Source organism: Erpetoichthys calabaricus, chromosome 12 (genome assembly GCF_900747795.2).
Source record: "Erpetoichthys calabaricus chromosome 12, fErpCal1.3, whole genome shotgun sequence".
Lineage (NCBI taxonomy): Eukaryota > Metazoa > Chordata > Cladistia > Polypteriformes > Polypteridae > Erpetoichthys > Erpetoichthys calabaricus.
Genome location: NC_041405.2, coordinates 2,648,202 through 2,672,661, shown reverse-complemented (window position 1 = coordinate 2,672,661; position 24,460 = coordinate 2,648,202). Strand labels below are relative to the sequence as shown.

General features: G+C 43.7%; 1 long non-coding RNA gene across 3 annotated transcripts in view; it reads right to left on the bottom strand.

Moving 5' to 3' along the window:
- LOC127529904 (uncharacterized) overlaps positions 1-23,564 on the bottom strand; it is a 146,169-nt gene extending 122,605 nt beyond the window's left edge. The window contains exons 1-3 of one of the 3 annotated variants that reach the window (XR_007936509.1): positions 23,411-23,550; positions 19,579-21,721; positions 17,148-18,578 (exon numbers count right to left, since the gene is read on the bottom strand). This is a non-coding gene — a long non-coding RNA (uncharacterized LOC127529904). Of the gene's footprint in view, positions 1-17,147; positions 18,579-19,578; positions 21,722-23,410 lie in introns of all 3 variants that reach the window. The other 2 variants (XR_007936510.1, XR_007936508.1) reach the window with 2 other exon arrangements.
- Positions 23,565-24,460: the final 896 nt, after the last annotated feature.

The following is a 24,460-nucleotide window of genomic DNA, read 5'->3' as shown; positions in this document are numbered from 1 at the left end:
CCCATTGGCGTGCATGAATAGTGAAGAACATCTGCAGGACACCTTCAATGCCATACATGAAAAAGAATTGGCACAACAATCAACCCAGCACCTGCTTATGCCAATCAACACAACTCCAGGAATTCAGTGGGCACTAAAAGCAGACTCCTCCATCATCTTCAGTCCAGGGGAATGAAAACTTCAGCATAACCCCAGGTTCCAGAATTCATCTCATCCTTTTTCTTCCTTGAGACCATCAGGAAAAAAATGTAAAAAAAGATGAGATGGACACCTCATTCCTCGTTTAGAAACGAGAGGATTTTTCAATAAGGAATGGGTAAGCAATTGCTCTGCCCCACACAAATACGAGAGTCATTAGGCAGTAACAAACTCCGCCGGTGGTGAGCGCTTTCCCCGTGGCCGCGAGGCGGCGCTGTTCGGCCGGAGCGGCTGGCGGCCGCGCGCGCTGTGTGTATCCTCGTTTGCTCCGTTTCCTTTCGCGCGCTCCTTGTCTTGTCTCGCTTTCAATTTTATTCGCATGCTCATCTCTACTAAATTATTTAAACCCTCTGATGCCCTTCAAGTCCAGCTGTGATCCAGAGGTCAGCATGTGAGCGATTACATTACGCTGAGGAGACGGGAAGTGCCCAGCGAGCGTCAGCACGTTGTAAAGCCGGCTGCGCGAGGTGATGAGAGGGCAGCTTTAATAAGAGGACCTAAGGGGGGATTTGGGATAGGGGGGGGGGGGGTGTATTGATCGTGGCGCTTGAGGTGGAAGGGAGGGTGGGGGTGTGTGACGGTAGTGTGTAATCAAATCTGCGCCCGCGCGCGCACACACATGCTGTCCCACAGAGGCAATTATTGCTTTAAAGGTTTCCGCGACCACGCGCCGTGGCCGAGCGCGCTACTCGTGCATGTCCCGCAGTGCCTGACCCGCATTTTTCACTTCATCTCACCGCTAGGGGCGTGCCTGCTTTACTCGAGGAGGTGTTCTTGACGTTGTGTATTTGTGTGTGAATCAAGGTGGGGGGGTTCTATCTTTGTAAGACATTCTGTTTTTTCTCCGTACATCGGAAATCCTCGAATCGCCGAGATTGAGCAATTGATGCGCACTCACACGCGCACATACCTCATTAACGAACAAGGGCCGCTAATCCGGTTACACAACATCTGTGTTTTTATTGCCTGCCTGCTAAGCTTTACTGTCACCAGGACCCCGGGGGGACCCAGCTGTCAGAGCTACCCCCCGCCCCCGTCCTGCCATCCCATCCCATCCGAGGAGCGCCAGAGCGCCTGATTGGAGCCGTGTGCTTGCGCTCTGTACTCTGATTGGCCGCTAAAACAAAGGAGTAAAGAGCCGCGCTCAGACCCATTGGTACCGAGAGAACAAAGAGCTGGAGGGCTGAGGAGCCTCTTGTCGTGCTGTCGGTGAACACGAGTGGAGAGAAGACCGCGTGTTTTACATATTAAGGACATCTTACTACTGATTGGAAAAACCTGTAAGAAAGTCTGAGAACCAGTGTCATCAGTGGAGCCTCACCATCTTGTCAAGCATCATCCTGCATTTTGACAAACGGAGGCCACCACCCCAAGTTCAAATAACGGAGACCCCGAAATGTGCAACGGTATTAATAACCCTTGGACGCTGCACTGCGATATTCCCTTTCAGAGTAAAACTAATACATTGAGGATGTGGTGAAAGTTGGAGCTGGAAATGCGGGGTTGGTGTCGGGGGGAACTGGTACTGCCACCCCAGCTCAATTATACACACACGACTTCCCCGTATCGTAATCAGCGGTAGCTTTGGAAGTAACGGATCTCCAAGGAATGTGGAAGGCTTGCGTTGAAAACGGAGAAACGTGTCAATGTATTAAACAGCGCTCTGCACGTTCGAGAGCGAATTCAAAGAGCGCATGCGTCAGTCTCACACCACACACACGTTTGTAGTGAACCCGACAATGCATTGTGTTCAGATGTGACGTTAAATAATGAACGAGCCAAACTATTGAAATCCGTCTTCAGAACAAGCACTAGAATGATTTGATGTTGTATGTGTTTTTAAAGAAAGAAAGAAAGAAAGAAAGACCAAACTGGGATTAAAATTCCAGCTGAGAACCTTACACCCACCATAGGGGTACAAAAAAAAAATCAGCAGGTGCCATTTTAGGACTTTCCTCTTTCCTTTTTTTCCCCTCTTTCATCTCCTCCTGACTATCTTCTCTCCATCACCTGTCCTTTCAATTCATTAGCCTGCGTGCTCTCCACTGGTATCCGGTGATGCGTGCGGGGCGCAGTCCAAATCACTAAGAAGACACACACGGGCCAGGATTCCTCCCGAGCCTCCCGATGGCCAGTCCAGGCCTGAAGGAAAGGACTGAGATCTGAGCAATTTGAGAGATCCAGGCCGACGAGAGCAGCTCGTTTTTGTTCTCCTTGGACCCCCTGCGTTCTTCTAGCAGCTCACAACATTAATTATGAAGGGTGTGTGGTGAAGGCACCGCTGATTATACTGACCCTCAGTTGGTTCCAGATCCAGTTGCAGTTCTCATTTAGCTTGTGTCTTCCCCGCTCTGCACTGGGACTCAAATATATTGACGCCTGAAGAAAAAAAATCCATAAAGAAGAGACAATCAGGAGAGAAGACACAATATATGGCCAAACGTTTGTGGACACCTGACCATCACACCAATATGAGCTTGTTGGACATTCCACTCCAAACCCATTGCCATTAATCTGGAGTTGACCAACCCACACACACACACACACTCTCTTTCCTCCCACTCTGTTACAGCCTCCTCTCGTCTTTTTTGGAGTCAGTCTGTGGGGATTTGTGCCCAAAAGAGCCTTTGTGAAGTCAGGTTGGATCAGAAGCCACGGCTCACAATCAGTATTCCAATTCATGTTCAGTAGGGCTGAGCTCAGGACGCTGTGCAGGACCCTGAAGGTCCCTCATGTCCTTATGGACCACAGGAGTGCAGTCTTGACGGGACAGAAAAGGACACTCAACCAACCAGAAACATAGAATTGTCTCAGATGTCCTTGTTTGCTGTCATATTAGCAGCACCCTTCTCTGGAACCAGAGTGGCTTCCATGATTCCTCCTGTACAGTCATGGCTATGCAGTCCAGAAGGTAGTGTTCAAACCGTGAGTCATCCATGAGACTGGCAGATAATGAAGTGTGAGTCATCACTCCAGGATACCACTGCATCTGAGTCCAATGGAAGTGTCCTTTAAACCACCCCAGCCAACACTTGGCATTGCCCATAGTGAGCTTAGGCTTGTGTGCAGCTGCTCGGCCATGAAAACCCATTCCCTGAAGCTCTTGACACAAACTTCTTATGCTGATGTTACTTTAAGAAATCAGAGAATCAATTTCTACACACTTCAGCACCCATTCTGTGAGTTTGCGTGGTCCACCATGTCACAGGTGAGCTTTTGTTCCTCCTTGAAACTTCCACTTCACTATAACAGCAACTACAGTGTCCTGAGGCTGAAGTTTCATATACTGACTCATGGCCAAGGTGGCATCCTACAACAGGGCCACATTTAAAGTCATTGAGCTCTTCAGTTTGTCAGAGGAGATCGCATGACTATCTGCTAACAATGGCACACCTGAGCTCAGTCCTTTAGACGGATGTCCACACACGTTTGGCCATATAGTGTAGGTGTGCTCGGTGGGCTCATACTCACACGGTCCAAAGGGCATTGTTCATCATGATAGCCAGGGTGATCATCAATGCGATGAACGTGCTGTACTTGACGTACTTGACCCAGTTATCTGAAAAGACAAACTTTAATGAGAAGAGCTTGGTACTGCGCGTGTGTAGATGTTGCAATCATCAACTCGGACCTGAGAATGGTTGTGCTTAATTAGGGACAAGGCTGGATTTAGGACCCCCACGGGCCTTATGGTGATGAAGCTCAAACACTCTCCTCACCTCACTTCCTCCACTAAAGACACCTGCATATCTCACGCACTGTGAACATCACGTATGACACAAATACATCAGGATCAGGGACTGAAGAAGAACAAAAAGTTTTAAATCAGGTCAACTTCACCTTCCATTTTGGTTCATTTGGTTTATTACATGAAAATAACAAACTGATTAATGAGTGCCACATCACATCAGCGGGCAATCAGCTCTCTGCCGATGGCACAGTTAACGAACATCCATTAAAACTTCAAGAAGGAAACAAAATGGAGCCCCGTAATTACAGACCACTAAGTCTTACTTCTGTGACATGCAAAATTATGGAAACTATGACAAGAAATACATTAGAAAAGTCCCTAAATTAAAATAAGACACTAAATAACAGCCTGCAAGGGTTGATGGGAGAAGGATCTCGCTAATTCACTCATTTCTTTGAACAGGTAACTGTGGTAATTGATGAAAGTAAAGCATTCGACAGAATTGAATGCGACTTTCAGAAAGGCTTCGACTCATTCATCCCACTCTGAAGACGAATTCTGACCCTCAAAGCTGTAGGCATCAGAGGTGACCTGCAAAACTGGACCTCAAGCTGGTTAACCATGTCAGGCATGGACGTCAGAGGACTTCCCTGAGGGCTGGGGAAAGGTGTGTAATCACCTGCCGAGACAAGGGAGTGGGGGGCTACCGCTGACTTTGTTCTGTTCCTCTTCTTCCCTCACAGCTCCGAGAGACCACCCAATAAGGGCACTTAGCCCCACGTCTTCCGGGCGTTTCACCATAAAGCCTAAAGAGAGGCATCTTTTGCTGGGTCACCTGAGTAATCCACACCGAGGAGCACGAAATTAACTCCTGAGAAGGAGGAACCCCGGACCACGGAGCAGCGCATTTGCACGTTTTTTCTCTTTTCCTTTTTGTTTCATTTATGTCATCTGGTGATAAGAAAAAGGGATGGCCCGGTTGGCATCCCAAAATTCTGACTGATGCCAGTCTGTCCTTCCACTGCCCAACCTCAACAGGCAGGAGACGAAGAGTACAGAGAAGAGGAGAACGGAAGGAGGTCATCAGTGGAGCTCCTCAGGGGTCTGTCCGTGGTCCGTTACTTTTTCTGATTGATATTAATGACACTAATTTTGGGGTAGTTAGAAAACTTGTGAAATTTACAGAAGACACTAAATTTGGAGCAACGGTAGACATCGAGGAGGCAACAAAATCAGTTCAAGAAAGATCTGGAGGAGCTTCAGAACTGGATGAGCACTTGGAAAATGGAGTTCAGTGTAGAACAGTACTACAATGTGGGCAACAGGAACGCCAATTATAGATACAAGATGGGAGACGCTGAGCTAAAGGAAGAGACCCCTGAAAAGAATTTAGAGGTTGATGTTGACACAATGTTCTCATCATCCAAGCAATGCACAGAAAGAATTAAAATGGCAAATAAAATGTTGGGTTACATCGTCAAAAGTGTTGACTCTAAATTGAGGGACATTACATGTAAAACACTAGTGAGACCACATCTGGAGTGTTGTGTGCAGTTCTGGTCATCACACTACAAGAAGAACAGAGCAGCACTTGAAGTTCTGGAAGGTAGAGCCACCACGAGCATCTCAGGACTTTGGGACACGTCCTACTGTGCCAGACTCCGAGAATTCAACGTGCTTAGTCTCGAGCAGACCTCATCCAGGTCAAGCAGAGGTGAATCACATACTCGAGGACACCAGTAGAGATTAAATGTCTGAAGCCAGGAAGATCTTCTTTACACAAACAGCTGTGAGAACCTGAACAAACTACTGAGCCATACAGGTGAAGCAGAGAGCTTGAGAACCTTTAAGGAGGACCTAATGAGACATTCGGAGAGCTAAGCTATCAGCTCAACAAATGAGCGACACATGGACTGAATGGTCTCCTCTCATTCTTACGTAAGCATCCTTAAATGTGAATTTCCCATTGGGATTAATAAAGTATCTATCTATCTATCTATCTATCTATCTATCTATCTATCTATCTATCTATCTATCTATCTATCTATCTATCTATCTATCTATCTATCTATCTATCTATCTATCTATCTATCTATCTATCTATCTAAAAGGGCCCAGGCGTCTACTCCATGGCTTGGTGCTTTGTGGTGCACTAAATAAAGCCAAATACTGTAAAGGGGGTCCTATAATGGGTTTGGTATTGTTCGGGGAATCTAATCTCTTGTAGTGGCCTTGTTGTCCACCATGTTGTTTTCCACATCTGCACCAATGACCCTGCAGGGCTGGACTGCACAAAGCTGTGATATTAGGCTTTACAGTTTTTTCCAAATCCTTGTTTTGATTCATTTTTTGACAAGGTCACAGTTTGCAGCAAAATGGCATCTTGTTCTTCTGTTTTCGAATTTCTTGCTACCCCACCTGGGCTCTCGTTCCGAATGTACCCCCATGATTTTTGCGACACAGTAACTTATGGCCTAGTAGACACCTGGTCTGATCTTACCATCTTGCCCACCCATTTCATCCAACCAGGACTCATCCATCCATCCATCCATCCATTTTCATAGCCCACCTACCCAGAACAAGGACATGGGACAGTTGTAGCTTCTCTCAGCAGCCCTTGGGCACAAGGCAGGAACAACACGTTTACATTTATTTAATTAGCAGACGCTTTTATCCAAAGAAACTCATAAAAGAGGTCAACATAATGGAGTAAACTTCAGTCTGGGTGACTGTTTGGGTACAAGTGGGACAGGACAAGGGGACAAAATTGATCATCAGAAGTGAAAGAGCTCAGAACAAAATACAAGCGAGTTACAATTCCTAGGTTACAAAAAACTGTCAAAGCCATCACCAGTTAGATGGAAACCCACCAAACGTGACACACTTCAAACACTTGGTCAACACAGTGAGGGAATCAGAATTTCCAATGGAGGAGAACAACTCAATTCACCAGTCAGGAGGGGGCTGGATTGAGATTTGAGGCCAACCAGAGATGGCAACACCAGAAGCCATTCATCAGTAAACTTGAGTGGTCAAGGAGGAGCACAGGGTCTCAGAAGTGTCTCCATTTAGGTAGGAGTTGGCCCGTTGACTACTCTGTAGGCCAAGCATCAAGGGTTTGAAGGTAATCCATACTGCTGAAGGGACCCAAAGTCATGATCTAAAGAGAGGAATGACATGTGCCAACCTCGGCTTGTTAAACTCCAGATGTGTCGCTGCGTTTTGAATTATCTGCGGTGGCTTGGTAGCCGGAAGTCCTGTCATTAGAGAGTGTCACTTGTCCAGATGTGACATAACCAAAGTCTGGAGCAGTAGTTGTGCTGTAAATCCTGTCAGATGTGGTCTGATGTTGTGGATGTTATACAAAATCAATGAGTAACGCCTGGACAGGAGTCAGGCCATCACAGGGTGAACACACACACAGGCCAGTTTAGCAACACCAGTCCAACAAAGCTCCATGTCTTGGGCCTATGGGAGGAAAGCAGATGAAGATCTGACCGGACAAGTCTAAGATCAAGAAGATCAAAGTGGACTTTCTTTGTCATTGGGCTTTTTTTATTTATTTTCTCACATATGTAAGAGGGTCCCCAGGGTGTGTGTTTATATCACCGTGACGGTCGACCATGAATAGAGAAGATTCTCAGGCAGGCTTCCCACACCACATGTGATTTTCAAATGTCACATAATCACATGGGGGGGGGGGGGGTCAAGACGATATGTGTCATCAAGTGTCAGGACAATGTCACACCAGCCGGTCACATGGGAGGTTCTAGCGTGTGACAAACACGTACAAAAATCACTGAAGGCCAAAGAGTGTGAAGCCCAACATCAGCCTCACCAGAATGGTCAAAGTTGTGCAATTATCTAAGACCTAAAAAAGAACGCTGTCACTGACCTCGAGGAGAGGGTCACCATGCAGACCCCGCATCTTGTAAATTTTGAAAATTAAGTCAGACTAAAAAAGTGCATTTGACATCCACTTCCCGTGGCCAATTTGTTTTTGCAAGTGCAGGAGGGGTGGGGGAAATCACAGGACCACCAAGATAGACCACCAAGACACATTTGGACATCAAAGTAAGTAAGGGTCCAACTAAATCAGTTACCAAGAGCCTTTCCTGGTCAGTGGCTCAGAGAGGCTGAGGCCGCCCTGGATAAGTGAGTTAGGAAGATGGATGGACGGACAGAAGGCTCAGTGAGGTACAGCCAGACATCGTAGATGAAGTGAAGCACAAACAGCGTAACTCACAGTCTATCTTGACGGGCGGCAGCTCCCCGATGTATTTGTACACGTTGTTAATTTTCTTGGCATCGCTGTCGGGATAGTCGAACCAGTGAGGTGTGGTCATCACCTTTCTCCACTTCCACCATTTGTCTTTGGCATTCGCTGGGTTGGGTCCTGAAGAAGACAGACGTTATGAGGACAGCGGCGTTCACTCAGTGCCACATACATCCACACCGGGGACTCACTTTGACATTAATGTTTGAGAAAGATACAAAATAAGACTGTACATTCAACCATTTTCTTATTATTCCAGGGGTTCCTCTTTATTCCCACTGCTTCAGGGGCAAGTTGGGAAGCCAAACCAGGGCAGGAAGTCATTCTGTTTGGTTCACCCAGGCACCCATCTAGAAAGCCCAAAATAACCTTTGACATGGTGATGGAAAACCAGAATATCAAATAAGATTCTATGTGAAAAACATCCATCCATCCATCCATCCATCCATCCATCCATCCATCCATCCATTCCTCCACTTACTTAACCTATCAAGGTCCTAGTCACGGTGCAGTTGGAGCCTCTCCCAGAAAGTATCTGGCAGCACAGGGCAGAAGCAAGATCTTTGTGAGCTGCCAGTCTGTTTAGCACACCCAGACACCCGTACGGACTCACTTGGCAAACCAACATGTATATCTTTGAGATCAGGATGAAAAACTGGAGAATCCAATGTGACTACATGTTTAAAAGATCCATCCATCCATCCATCCATCCATCCATCCATCCATCCGTCCGTCCATCCGTCCGTCCGTCCGTCCGTCCGTCCGTCCGTCCATCCATCCATCCATCCATCCATCCGTCCATCCATTCATCTAGCCCACTTACCCAGGGCCAGGTCACGGTGCAGCTGGAGACTAACCCTGTCATCATCAGGCACAAGGCAGGAGCGACACCTGGAGAGTGTGACAGCCAATTACAGGGTGAACACACACACACACACACACACACAATCACACACACACTGGGCCCAGTTAAGCAACTCCAGTCCATCTAACCTACATGTCTTTGAGACTGTGGGGGGAAACTCACGCAGATATGGGAAGAACATGCAAACTCTACACAGGAGGCACTCAGTCTCCTTGCACCCTGGTTCCCTTATTATGAGGCAGCAGCCCCAACATACTGCTCATGTTACAGTTTATCTTCCTGGAGAAAGGACCTAACAAAGTGTCTAATAGGACAGGACCTAATGGTGACCTGCAGTAAACAATAGCAAACAATATAAAACACTGCGGTGGGCTGGCACCCTACCCGGGATTGGTTCCTGCCTTGTGCCCTGTGTTGGCTGGGATTGGCTCCAGCAGACCCCCGTGACCCTGTGTTCGGATTCAGCGGGTTGGAAAATGGATGGATGGATGGATATAAAACATCAATGAAAACAATCTCATGTTACTCGTCTTGCATAAAGTCATCCAGTCGCATGCTCAGAACATGCAAAACACATGCATTTTTTCTGTGACAAAATATTGTTAAATAAATATCTCTGGATATAAAAGTAGTCCACAAGCAAGAAGCTTCTTCACACGGGGACATACTTTTTAATGGAAGTCCCACCCTCCCTGTCTTTCATTGGCCAAGAGTCCTGTCGCCATTTGCCTCCACTACAAGAAACTTTGTTACGTCATTTCTTCTAAAGTTTTTCTCTGCCGGCACTACCACCTGTGTAACATATTAAAAAATATTCTTTTGGGGTGGATTATTCCTTTACAGTATTTAAGGTATTTTTTTTCTTTTTAAATTGAGTGATACCCTTTATCCTTCAGTCTCATCTTCTGGATTGTTCAGCTCAGTTAACGCCTTCGAAGGACAACAACATCTTGACTTGGTGGGCAGCAGAAAGCGGTTGGAGGCGCCGGGTGGGCTGTGGTGGGTGCGGGTAGACCAACAGAGAGGGTCCTGGAAGTGAAAGATGGAGAGCAGCGACGCGAAAGTGCTTACGGCTGGAAAGTGGAAACCAGAACCGCGAGCACTCACGGGTGACTCTGCTGCCATCGTGTGGCCAAAAAAACAAAAACTTGCAGGACGCTTTGTTTAAGCGCGCGTTTGTTTTATCCCATCAGTGAACTGATTCTCTTTTTCAGACATAACGTTGTTGAAGTCGATTAGACAGATCAGCAGAGGTCTTTTCTAAATTCTGTCAGCTTAAGATATCTCGATAATTTGACAGATATTACAATGTCTCAAAGGAACATCCAATCCGTCCCCGATGTTACCGGTAACCCGGACACAGGACAGCAGTTACCTTCAAGAGGGCGGAGCCCAGCGATGTTCGGTCTGTTCAGTAACGTGCGCAGTCGTTTAACGTTAACATCTCTGAAGGTAAAGGGCGGCCGGGCAGAAAACACTGAAACGTAAACACAGGAGACGCGGACATTAGCATTGGGATTACTAGGGTTTGGGACAGCGATCTTATAAAGTGTGTGATTTACCCGCAGCAGTCACTCCGATCCAGATGACGAGACCTTCTGCTCTCATTCTTGTTCAGGGACTCTACGGCTGCCAAACTGCTGGCCCCTCCCACTTATAACGTTAGACTGAAGTCATAAATAAAATTGATGACATCATAAAGGGCTATGGTGACGTGTTTAGGTTTGCAGGCAGAAATTCTATTTTCGGTTTAGGTGATTGGGATGGCTGCGGTGGGCTGGCGCCCTGCCCGGGGTTTGTTTCCTGCCTTGCTCCCTGTGTTGGCTGGGATTGGCTCCAGCAGACCCCCGTGACCCTGTAGTTAGGATATAGCGGGTTGGATAATGAATGGATGGATGATTGGGATTGTATGTGAAATGTCCACCTGAACAAAAGGAGTTGGTGGAGGAAAGTCCTGGAGCACCTGGGCAAAGTATCGATTGACTGAAAACTATTGTCTCCAACGACAAAGCAAACCACGCCTATTTTACAAACAGACTGAAGGGTTTTGCACTACGCTTGTGTTCTTCTTCATACTGACCAAAATATATCCTCATAAAACCCTCAAGTACGAGATCTGCACACAGTCCATCTGCAATCTGTCCCCTAGTCTCTCCCCGTGTTATAATAATAATAATAATAATAATAATAGCAACTGCCCTGCGGTGGGCTGGCGCCCTACCCGTGGTTTGTTTCCTGCCTTGCGCCCTGTGTTAGCTGTGATTGGCTCCAGCAGACCCCCGTGACCCTGTAGTTAGGATATAGCGGGTTGGATAATGGATGGATGGATGGATAATAGCAACATTCTAAAACTAGCTTAATCCAGTTTGGGATATTGGGGCAGCAGGAGCTGCAACACAAAAACCAACACTGAATAAAGCGCCAATGACAATAATAATAATAATAATAATAATAATAATAATAATAATAATAATAGGTTATGCCTTCAGACCATTTGAAGTGTCTCAGAACTCCAGCGTCTTGAGTTCCTATTTATGTATTTATTTTTACTTTATTCAAGGAAGTAAAACTCAGATTTCACTCACTTTGCGTTTAGCGCGCACGCTGTCATTTAATAGGATCACGGAAAGAGAATGAAGTCGTGTGCACGCGCTTTGGGGATTCACGGAGATCCCATCTGTGACGTCACATCTTCGCACGTCGGTGAATTTCCGATGGGCGTTCTGGGAGAGGCCACTGCGTCCCTGTAGATTTGTTACTCAGTCCAAACAAAATACAATTAAATATAAGGTCTGATTTCTTTTCATGCAAATTTAAAAAAAAAAGAAAGAAAAATGTCTTAGGTTTGTGTCTAGTCGCTCCAAATATATCTATGCACAGAAATGCTTATTTGTAGCCGAGCAGGATTTTATTATTATTATTCTTATGTATTATTAAATGAGGTGAAAGTTCGACGCTACGTCACAACTCGTCATATTGGTTGTTTTCTCTTAAGTTGGTCCACTGGGAGCTGCCACTTTGAAGGGCAATAAGGTAAAATTAATATCTTGGAATCCTCGATTTTTCAACTGTCTGTCTCAGTTAAGGTCCTAATGTAAAGTTGCCCAAATTCTAATGTTCCTTAAATCTGAGTTGGGGTATGAACTATCTAGATTTGTGCATCACAATATTTAATGTCTGTTTATAGTGCCATTGCTTCAGAGTCTGATTATTCTGATAGAGTTTGACATCAAGCTTCTCTTCTTCTTCAGCTTTGCCTCAAAGTCATTAAACGCTGCATTTTCATTGTTGAATGGCATCATTCTGAAGCTCATTAAGACTTGCTGCAGGTCAGGATCATCTCAGTGGACTTAGAATAACAAAAAAGTGACCAGGAGATCATATGATGTTATGTATGTGATAACACTCACAGAAGAAAAGTAAAAGAGTCAACACGTCTGAAAACAACATCATCTCTCATACACACACACTCCCCTAAGTGTTTGCTCCATTACTGTTCATACATAGCAATAACATACGTAACATAATAAAAAATTGTAACTGTAATCATCATAACAGGACAGAATTGTAACCATAATAACCCAACATGACAGGCTTCATCCCAGATAAACCATTGTGGTCACAAGTTGGTGGAGCCCAGCCAGCATCATCAGGCACAGAGCAGGAACCAGCCCTGGACACAGCACCAGACCACCATAGTTAACTCAATCTTTTATTTTACAATTCCATTTATTCTACTGCAGTGTTGTAGAGGACTGGAGTCTATCCAGGCAGCATTCAAATCAAGATGAGAACAGGCCCTGGACTCACCCACTGACCTCCACCAGAATCACCAAGTAACACACGTCTTGAAGATATGGGAGAAGAACTGAAATTCCTGGCAAGAAAGCCTCGTGGACATGGGAGGACACGCACTAAGATGGTGACCTGGAATTGAATTTCGGCCTTGGATGGTGGATCTGTGAGGTATGGAAGCACTACGGCCAGGCATGTAACTTCTGTTTATAGGGTCAATATTGTCCCCTGTATAGTGTTCAAGCTAATATATCAGCCTGAAATGTAGCACCATGACTAGTCAGTATAACGTCCTAATCTTGAGAAATCCGTACCTTAGACATTTACATTAATTAGAACATTCATTTTGTTTGTTTGTTTCCAAAACCAGTCTGTCCTGAGCAGGGTTGTGGGGAAGCTGGAGCCTATCCTAGGAAGCATAGGGTGTAAGGCAGGAACATCCCTTGGAGAGGGCGCCACCACTCCATCATTGGTGAACACACAGATACACGTATTCACTGAGGCCAATCCACCTCACCTGCACAATTTCCACTTAAACAGGCCATGCAGCCCAATGTTGTTCATCAGTCCTATTAATTTAAAACTATCAAGGTTTTTGAAATATAACTACACAACTTTAGAATTAAATTGCAGTGTCACCTCTTTTCCGTAACAAAAAAAAGTAACATTTGTCACATACTCTTTCAGCTTTAATTGATGACCAGCTGTCCTTAAAGGACCAAGTTGCTGAGGTCTCTCAATCTGTATAAGATCAGGCCGTATCTTAATGTAGTATGCAGCACAACTCCTGGTCCAGGCTTTGGTCCTGTCATATCTGGACTACTGTAACTCTCAGCTGGCAGAAGTGTCACCAAGCCACTGGAACAGCACATCTGGTGTTGAATCAGCCGAGGTGGACACATCTCTCCCATCTTATCAGGTCACTACATTGGCTTTCTGTAGCAGCACACATTAAGATCAAATCTTTAATGCCTGCCTCCAGAGTCCTCAGTGGGTCAGCACCTCCAAACATGGAAACACTTCTGAGGTGCTCTGCTCCTTCTCGACCACTTAGGTTGGCTGATGGAATGGCGTCTGTTGATGCCCCCCTCTGCCTGGTATCAAATCTCAATTCAGACTCTTTTCATGTGCAGCTCCTAACGGGAGGAATGAGTCACCCACCTCCATTCAAAATTTTGACTCCCTCAAAGTGTTTAAGAAGTTGCTGAAGACTCTTGTTTGGTGAATTTCTGTCTATCTGAAAAAGACTTTGATTGGTTCTTCTAACCTAGGAGTTGTAACTGTTTGGTTCTGAGTTCTTCACTTGTGGAGATCAGTTTTGAAACCTGGTCCAGTCACACTTGTTTCCGAAACAGACTGACGTTTACTCGATAATGTTGACCCCTTTTGTAAGTTGCTTTGGATAAAATGAATAAGTACATGAATGGAAATAGCAGCTCACTGGTCTGCTTATGAACGTGAAATTAAAATAATATACTTACACGAAGAGCAGGGCAGGATGGGAGAATGAAAGAGCAGACAGTAGACCAGACCTTCACCAGACTGCTTTAATTTTTTTATTTAAGTCATGCCAATAAAAGTTAATTTGTTACACATAGTCATCTCATAGAAATTGAATTGATGGATGCTCAGAGACAGGCTGCAATCAAAAATACTGCATGGATGTGAACATGAAGCAGAGCAGGACATCTTGAAGATGGTAACAATACACAACATTGGTGTTCACAGAACTACTGTAGATTGTAAACAGTGTCTCCAAGAAGCACCCCAGTACACGTAACTGGCAGGTCCCAACACCAACCACTGGACCTCCCACCATGATGACCAATTATGAAAGCATTTTGAAAGTCACATTGTTTCAGTTTTCAGACACCATTGGTATATGTTCCTTCATCACTCATTCTCAAATATTTCTTGAAGTTAATTAACCACATTTATAAGATACTTTCTTGGTCATTCAGATTTTTGACTAAATGTCCAGAGTGAGCACCATTTCAAAATTGCTACTTAATATTTTAAGTAATAAAACTTTTAAACACCTGGGGCCTCATGTATAAACGGTGCGTACGCACAGAAATGTTGCGTACGAACCTTTCCATGCTCAAATCGCGATGTATAAAACCTAAACTTGGCGTAAAGCCACGCACATTTCCACGGTAACTCATTCCTTGGCGTACGCAATTTATCCGCCCGGTTTTGCAGACTGGCGGCACCCAGTGTCAAAGCAGTGCTACTGTTCCTGTGTGGTTACCCTTTCTTAGATCCACATCCACGGCGGCTGCTTTATCAAATACACTGAAATTAACCGCATATCGTTCATAAATTTAATGCATCTGATTGTAATTAACCTGTAACAATATAATGGTCCACAGAATGGTCAAACTACTGTTCCTGTGTGCTCATCCTTTCTTTCTTAGCTCCACATTCCTGACGCGGCTTTATAAATACACTGAAATTAACTGCATATTGTTTATTAGTGTAATGCATCTGATTGTAATTAACCTGCTGCAATATAATGGGCCAGGGAATAGCCATAGTATTCCAAATACCAGAACTGCTTTAGCGTTGTTACGCTCACTGCATCTTGTTCTTCATTTTGCTGTTCCCGTTAAGGGTTGCCACTGCGGATCATTTTTTTCCATATTACTCTCACTGCACCACTCGGAGTATTTATATCACTGTATCTGAGTGTGAATCACAGCAGCAGATGATCGGAAAGAGAATTATCGGTATACAGTTTCAAGTACACACTACCTCAACCACGGCAAAAAGCGTCAAACCCTTTCCTGTACGGACCTCGCGTTTCAGAAACAGTTTCATCCCAAGAACTATAAACGCACTCAATCACCTCACTGTAAACTTGCACTACAGTTATAATATTGCACAACCTGCGCTACTTTATAAAGCGCGTATGATGACAATATCATTTTTAAGATGAAATGCAGCAAAATATGTTGCTTATAGTATACAGATAAAACTTTAACTTCATTTAAATAATCTGTATTGCTAATAATTAAACATGTGAGGACACGGTGCCGCAGCGCTAGCTAGTTCACGGATAGCTCCTGCCTTGCGCTGTATTCTTGCTGGTGCTGACGCGACACTGGAAGGATAGACGGATAGAATAATTAAACATGTACTATGAAGATATTTCAATGTTCCTTAAAAGTTTTGAAGAATCGGCGTTCTAAGCTTACAAATGGCTTCACGTCTATTACAGAGCTGATTGTGTGGCGATTGGAGAAAGAAAAGTATGGACAGGAATTGGAGGTTAGTACGTTGAAAGAGACAGTACTTCTGTAATAAATTATTTCATCGAAGGTCACACATGGTGCAACAAGCCTCTTGCGTGAGATATGAACAATCACTGCGCCACCGTGTTCCCATGTTTAATAACATGCTTTCATTCCTATCATCATGAAAATGATATCACGTATACATCTCAGTATTTTAATTATTCAGAGAGCTGTAATATCTCGAATGTAATGCATTCTGTGTCCTGTCGGAGAAAGAGAAAGAACGGAAGCACGTAGTGATTCACACACATAGAGCACATAGAAGATCAAACACAGAAAAAAGCATTTAACATGCTACTTGAGAAACTACGGTAGTAAAATAAACGATTTTAAGAAATTTCGAGATTAAAGTTGACATTTCGTGCTTTTTTTCCCACTGTGTGCCTATGTTTTTTGTTTGTACCCTAATACGCTTTCATATGACACTCAGACGGTGGGCTACAACTCGCCTTTTCACAGCGACTTTGATATGTGATTTCTTTTTTATTTCGGGCACTGTGCGACTTTGTGAATTTGATCTTTCGAGTTTTTCCGACACTCTGTCACTCGATCAACTTTCTTTTGTTGATTATACCACTGTTTAAACCAACAAATAGTACGTTTTTCCTTTGCCTCCACTTGGTATTCGCTGAAATTCTTATATTTTCCCCTGTGCTTTTCACATTGTCTTTTCTCAGAAGGCTATTTATATTGATTTGCATATTCAAAGAGGCGTAATTCTGGGAGGAGTTGGGGCGGGACAGAAGGCGCGTGCACGTGCGTTACTTTTCACGCAAATCGGGATTTATGTAGTGGAAGAACGTGAAAGTATGCGTGCGCACAGATTCCTGCATCTGGATTTTTCTGTGCGTACGCACAATCCCGCTTTTGTGCTTACGCCATGTTATAGTGTGAGTTCTACGCACGGCGTTATACATGAGGCCCCTGGACAGCTGACCAAAGTTCAGAGGTAATGCGACTCAGTGGTCTGAACACAGCCAGTCCTGTTGAGGCCAAACCTCACCGTATCCTGACCCTCACCATGACAGTGAAGTCATCACCACTGAGGTTTAGAGGTGAACAATAGGCTTTGATCAGAGGAGATTTTCAAAAGAGAAGAGAAGAAAAGTGATTGGAGTTTAATCGATCAGGAAAAGCTTACAAAGTCATTTCTAAAGCTCCGGGACTCCATTATCTCTAAATGCTGAATATTTGGAAGAGTGGGGAGTCTTCCCAAGAAAGACCAGTTGGCCAAAATGACCCCAAGGGCACAGCAACGCCTCAGTCAAAAAATCACAGAGGATCTCAGAACCTCCAAAGATCTGCAGACCTTTGTAGTCTCAGCTAAGGTCAATGTCTTGGACTGAAGAAATGAGGAAAAATGGGATGCATGGCAGTGGAACAAAGTGGAAACCTCAGCTTAACAGGAATTAATTAGTGCAGAGAAACACACAGATGATCCCCAGCCTTTTGGAACAACAGCAGACGAGTCAACGGTAGGACTCTGTGGATGATGCAGGGTTACTATGGCTGGCATTCAAAAGTAAGAATATCCAAACTACAATAAAACACAGGAGTGCTAGCATGATGGGGTGAGGATGATCTGAAGGAACCAGGAATTCTGCAGTTAACCAGAATATTCTTAAGAAGAATATCAAGTCATCTGTGACCTGAAGCTGAAATGTCACCGGCTTATGCAGCAGGACAATAAACCAAAAACAGGAAGCCGAGTCTACAACTGAATGGCTGAGAAAAAACACAATTCAGCTTTTTGGAGCGGCTGAGTCAAAGTGCTGACTTGAACCCACTAGAAATGCTGAAATGAGTAGAGACACTCACAAACCTGCCAGTGTGACAGAATGAACACAACTCTGTAAAGAAAAGTGGGCTGAAACTTCTCAACAACCAAATAAAGGACTGAGAGCAAATGATAGGAATTGTTTACTTGTGGTTATTGCTGTTAAAGGTGCTACGACTATTCAAACAAGGGGGCAGTTACTTTTTCACAAGGGTTGTAGAGATGTTAGATAACTTTGCTCCTTGAATAAAGCAAATAAACTGTATTGAGTGTTCACCCAGGCTCCCTTTCTCTGATACTGCATTGTGTCTAAAAGTCTGAGGTCTATTCATTGAGTAGAACCTTCCGAGCAGAGAAGATTAAGAAGGGGGGCAAATACTTTTTCACAGGACAGTAATGCTAGGATATCATATGGTCTGACTCCTGTCTTATGCAGTTTGAGATTTCTTGCACCTTGCTGAACACATGTTAGAGCTCTGTGCTCCCAACTGACCCTCAGTATCATCCTTAACACATCCCAGATTGACGCCATTGTTTCGTCTTCGCTCCCAGGAGCTGATTGTCACTGCCAAAGCATCAAGGATGCCATCAACACTCAGAGTCACGTCTTGTCAATGCCAGTCAGGTTTTCTGTTAGTCCAGTTTCAAATGCTGGACACTCCATGGAGTCATCCGAAGTCCTGTGTGGAACAAGACCCAAGATGATTAAAATAATCTGTTGACTTCAAACTCAAGTGTCAAGCACAGTGAAGGTCTAAGGTGACAACATTGGTAGCTCAAAGGCCACAAGATCAAACCACATCAAGGACCCCCAGTCAACCACGTGCCCCACTGTCACAATCCAGTCATTAAAAATCATAACAACGTGTTTGTTCAACCTGAAGCAGGGGAATGGCTTCTTTGTGGGACATGAGGAACATGAATCCATATATATTTTTATTTTAAATATGGTCTTTTATTGCCACTGTTTCAAAGATCATCTTAACCCTGCATTGATAAAAGTGAATGGACAAACTGGACAGACAGACATTTCAAAGGTTCAAATTATTGAATGTGGCACAGAAATATACAAGTTCACTACCCTGATACCCCAGATGGACAAAATGGACAAACAATTGACTTGAAAGACAAGCCCATCATGGTGACAAAGTGTTTTGTATTCTTGTATTCAGGGGTGCAGCCCTTAAAGCAGCTCTTGGCCTTTGCTAAGGTTGTTTGAAAATCTAGCAGTTTGGTTGTGGCTCGTGAGTGGAGTAACTTCTGGCCCTTGTTCAGGTATTAATGCTGAGGTAGCCACCGTCCACCATCACTGAGAATGAATGTGGTGGATCTGAGTATTGGGTACACATAAATCCCTGCTAATAATTAAGGCATTTCCAGTATTAACTTGTCCACCAATATAAAAAGACCCTTTTGTGAACATGTTTGTATGATGATGCACTGGTTTAATGAAACATTTGTAAGGCAACTGAAGAGAAGAATGTGAAGGACTGAGAATTACTTGTCCGCTTTATGCTACAAACCATTTGGAGACTATCGGTAGAAAGGAAAAATATTGATGATATAAGAGTGAGCTATTGTGGCAGAATGAAACACTAATAAGCCATACAACTAAATAAGACCTGCTACTGGCACGGAGGGGTGCCACCGTGGTGCATCAGGGAATCAAGGCTGACTTACTGGGAAAATGATGAACCAGGAAACAATCCGGGCTGCCTGAAATAAACCCAACTGCCATCAATGCTGTTTCTGCGCCTTAGGCGATGTCTGTGGTGATCTGGGGTGAAGTGTCCTGGCATGGCACCCTGTAAAGAAGTCTGAAAGTTAGTGGCCTGCAAAAATATAGGACATGGAATTCATGGATGCAATTCAAGGAGCAAATAAAGGGTTAAACAGTTCACAATTTCTTAGAAAAAGAAAACAAGAAAGCCCACTCACTAAACAGCGAAATCAATTGAAAATAGGAATGGCCCATTGACTGTGAAATTGGTTGGAATAAAAATTTGCATCCACAGGGGTCTCCAGGGCTAAAGTTGGGAATTCTGCAGCTGAATATAACCTGCCAAAAAACTAACAGTGCAGTCTCCAATATTACTACTAGATGGCACAGTTTAACAACAAATGCAGGAGACAAGCCATGAATTACTGACCTGGGTGGTTCAGCATTGTTGTCCAGCTTGCAACAGGACTCTCTCTGGAAATCTTTAGCTCTCGCTGAAGGATATCCATGCTGCAGGTGGAAGCTTCTCCCTCTCAGGCATCTGAGTGAACTGGATAATCCACAGCACTGCTGCCAGGACAGGTCCTGTGCAAGTGTCCAGCCCTATGTTTGCTAATTAATTTTGAAGGACATGTTCCCGAATTGTTACTTGTGTCTGATTTTTACCCTCTGCCCTTTCTGCAGCTGTCACATGGACACTTTTACTCTCCATGTAATCCTACATATTATGCCGTTGGGCATCTTCTCAAAACCCCAAGCCCCTTCCCCACCACCTCCAGGTAGTTACAAAAATATTCCACAAGTTTCCAGCAATTCTAAAAATACATATTTTCTAGATGTGCTGGTGTCCTCTCTTTTTATTTGTATTATCCACTTTTACTATTCCAATCTTTACTCATCTATTAATCTGCCTGCTGACAAAGATGGCTGAAGTGGTGAGAAGATTGTGTGGTGTCCCCACTTTTTCATCAGCAGTGCAGACATCTAAATTTCTGTAAAGATACAGACACAAGGTTAGTAGGACGAGCAAGATGAAAACATTCTCAGTCTTAGAGACACTGACGCAGTGTTACAGCACCATCAGCATTTTTGTGAAAATCAAAATTTGATCTGCTTTAGAGTATTACAGTGATGGTTTTCACATAAATGTTCTGGTGAGGCGTTAGGGACCTTGAGTAAGATGCTGTGAAGAAGGAGTGGTCCCATCCCAGGAGGCTGAGAAGAGGATGTATATGTGTGGGAGAAAAAGCACCGATGAAGATCTTAAAGAGCAGAACTTATGGACAGGTAGCCACTGTGGATAACACGAAGCTTCCTAACTTGGATCAACTGACAGAGTTGGGGAAGTTGAGTGCTGATGGCATTGCCTGTCAGGTCTGCCAGCAGCAGCAATAAGTGTGCAGTGGAGAAGACAAAGAAAAGATCATTGAAGGTGCATACAAGGAGTTGTGGAAGATCAGAGAGGCAGCAGACATGGTGTTAGTGGATGGCTGAGGAAGGAGATGTCTGCTTCTAAACCTTATGTGAGTGAGTGAGATGGAGGCGCAGAATTTCACAATATATTAGGCTACCAGCAAACACTTATGATAAAACGTCAGCTACGTAAGGCCACAAAAAAAATGAAGATCTATAAACATTTACAGTGCAACCACCACAGTACAAAACCAAAAGATATCTCAACATCGAATTGGAAATGTTGAGTCATTTGTCACAGTTGTGTGTCTGTGGATCATCATCTGGGCTCATCTGATGAAGGTATTACCACCCCTGGCTGAGTGGAGGCGCTCACACTAACCTCCTCCTCTCCTTTTTTTCCTCCACAGCACCAAGAGAACTCCCAGTGAGGGTGATTGACTCCTCCCCTTCCAGTCTCCTACCTTTAAAACCCACTGGTGAGGTGGTCCGCATTGAATCAACTGAACCAAAGAGTGAAACTCCCAAAAACCCAACGTCTAATTGAAAGACAACTGGCTTACTTGCTTCGATATTAGTTATTTCTTCTAGGACCATACATAGCAGCCCTTTTTTGGTTTCATTTTGACTTAATTAAACAGGGATGACCAGGTTGGAGCCTCAACATTTTACAGTAGGAACCTGGAGTGCCTTATCCAATGGCAAATTATAAGACAATATTAATATTATTTTTAATCACTTCTGCACATTGCTTGGAAAATAAAAATGTTGTGTCAATATCAACCCCTAAACTCTTCTGAAGTGTCTTCCTGTAGCTCAGTGTTTCCTATCTATTATTTCTAAATAACGTTCTGGTTGACCATGTGTAGCACTTTGCACTTTTCTACACTAAACTCCATTTTCAAAGTGTTCGTCTCATCTTTCTTCAGTTGCTTTTTCTACCTCCTCACTCTCTACCATTGCTCCAGTTTTGGTGTCATCTGCAGATTTCACACGTTTACTCACTATACCAGAATAAATGTCATTAATATAAATTTAAAAAGGAAAGACCCCTGAGGGACTCCATTGCTAACTCCATTCACCTCTCATCTGCAGTGGTTGTCTCCTGATGGTTAACCAACCTGAACTGTAGTTTTTTAGGTTACCTCTGATGTCTACAGCTTCTACTTTTAGAATTAATCTGCACCTAAACACATCTGAGCAGAGGTATGAAAAGTCTAAAGGTCACCTGGAAAATAGCAAGCTGCACTCAGTTAAAATGAAAATGTCCCAATCTCCAAAATGTCAATAATAAATTATATTCAGCATATCATGGACAAGTGGAAAAATTTGATAAAAATGGCAAAGTTGAGTTTGCTATAAACATTTAAACAGTCAATCAGTCTTTTTCGAACCCACTTAGACTTAAACAGAGGGGTCTCAACTAGCCAACTGCACAAGGCAGGAACAAACCCTGCACAGGGTGCCAGTCCATCACAGGGAAAACGCACACACACCCCTCAGCCACACAATTTAGGATCTCTAAAACCCCTTAACATTACTGAGGCCAACTAACTTATCTTATTGAATTTCTGCAGAACAGTGCCATCTGCTGTCAGATGGGGGAAGTGTCTTAATGCAGAGTCGCAGGTTGTGGTGTTTAAGAGAAGTTCGTTTCCTTTTTCAGTGTAGGCTTTGTGTCTCTTCAACTTCTATTCAGTTCTTTCATTGATACAAGATAACAAAGACACCTTTTGTTAAATTAAAGGTTTATGCATACATAGCATCCCTTACTTTTAAGAGGTATGATACCCAGGATGCAACACAAACCAAATGTATGAAACACCTTGAAGCCCTCATTTTCATTTCCGCCACTTTCTTCATTACAGACAACTTCCCATCTTTTACCAAAAATCCAAATCAAGTCCTGAACATCCGACATGATGCTATGTGCTTTAAACTGTCCTGAAGTTCAGACTTATTGCAGCGCCTTACTATGAATATGCAATTGTAACAGGGGTACGTGATCCATAATGGTGGCAGTGGGTGGACTGAGAAGCAGCTGCCCACATGAGATGTTTTAAGAAATGAAGAATCTGAACATTAATATAATTCTATAAATTACTGCTACTAAAGATATTAAAGTAGGAATTAAAAGTGCAATATTAAGCAGGTGCGCTGTGTAATAAATGTGTCTTCAAGCATTTATGAACGTGACAGTAGCAGACTCATTACTGAATTAAATACTAAGCTGTTACCGCATATAAAGAAATAAAACAATACTTAAATCAAAATTCATATCCCAGTCAGTCCAGCTTCTTGTTGAATAAACCTGGACGCCCTCCAGATCGAGCACACCTGGTCCACAAATCATCATTCAGACATAAAGAAAGGCCCAACCTGAAATGGGGAGCAACGGCTTCACCGTAATGGAGACACAGAAGAACAGGCAGGAGGAACTCAGCGCTCAGGATCTCCACAGTCAGTGAACACCAAGAAAAGCTGCACTTCAGTTTTTTGAGGATGATGAGTGTCAGTATTTATAACAGAGATCAGAACTATAGAGTGTTGAATTGAAGGACCTTTGCACTGGGAAGGTTAAGGGAAATACAATTTCTTTATCAGCATTGGTTAATGATGCACTGGGAAGGTTAAGGGAAATACAATTTCTTTATCAGCATTGGTTAATGATTTCAGCTGGCAGGGTTATGAACAGCACATTGGATGATTTGTGGCTGGCCCACCTTGGCTCAAGTTCCAAAGATAAGTTCAAACGTACTTCATTAAATAACCTCACCCTTTGTTTTCAGTTTAAGGAGGCTAGAAATTTTGTGTGTAAAGAAGTTCCTGCATACGTCTGCACCTATTTTCTGTTGATTATCACTGTTTTCACAGTACATGGTTACTTGGCACAGTTGGTCTACACAAAGACCTTCAGCAAGTTTACAAATATTGGCACCCTGAATGTGTCATAGTCACAGTGATGCTTTAGGGGTTATTTCTACAGTGTTCTTCATTGTTGCTCTGCTTTGAGAATTAACTGAACTTTGATATGGTTGGTTTATAGCGCCTCATATACAATATACTGCCTTATCTGTACATGGACAGCTGCTAATAAAATAGTGTAGTTTCGTAGTGATGGAAACATAAAGGTTCTGGGCAGCAGGACTGGAGAAATGGTTTCTTCTTATTAAACTGGTTGGTACACCATACATCTTGAGGGAAGGAAAATAAATCAGCTGTCACAGAGCTATTGTAATTCTTATTTTTAATGATGAACAAAGATCACAAAACTTCTGATATAATTGTGTTCATTGGGGGCCAATGATGAAAAAACAGCAAGCAAAACCAAAATGTCCATGGCCAAAACCTCATGATACTTGTGTCACTTGTCCAGTCATGTGCTCTAGATGTCCCAAACACATACATAGTTTTGCTAAAACATTGTTA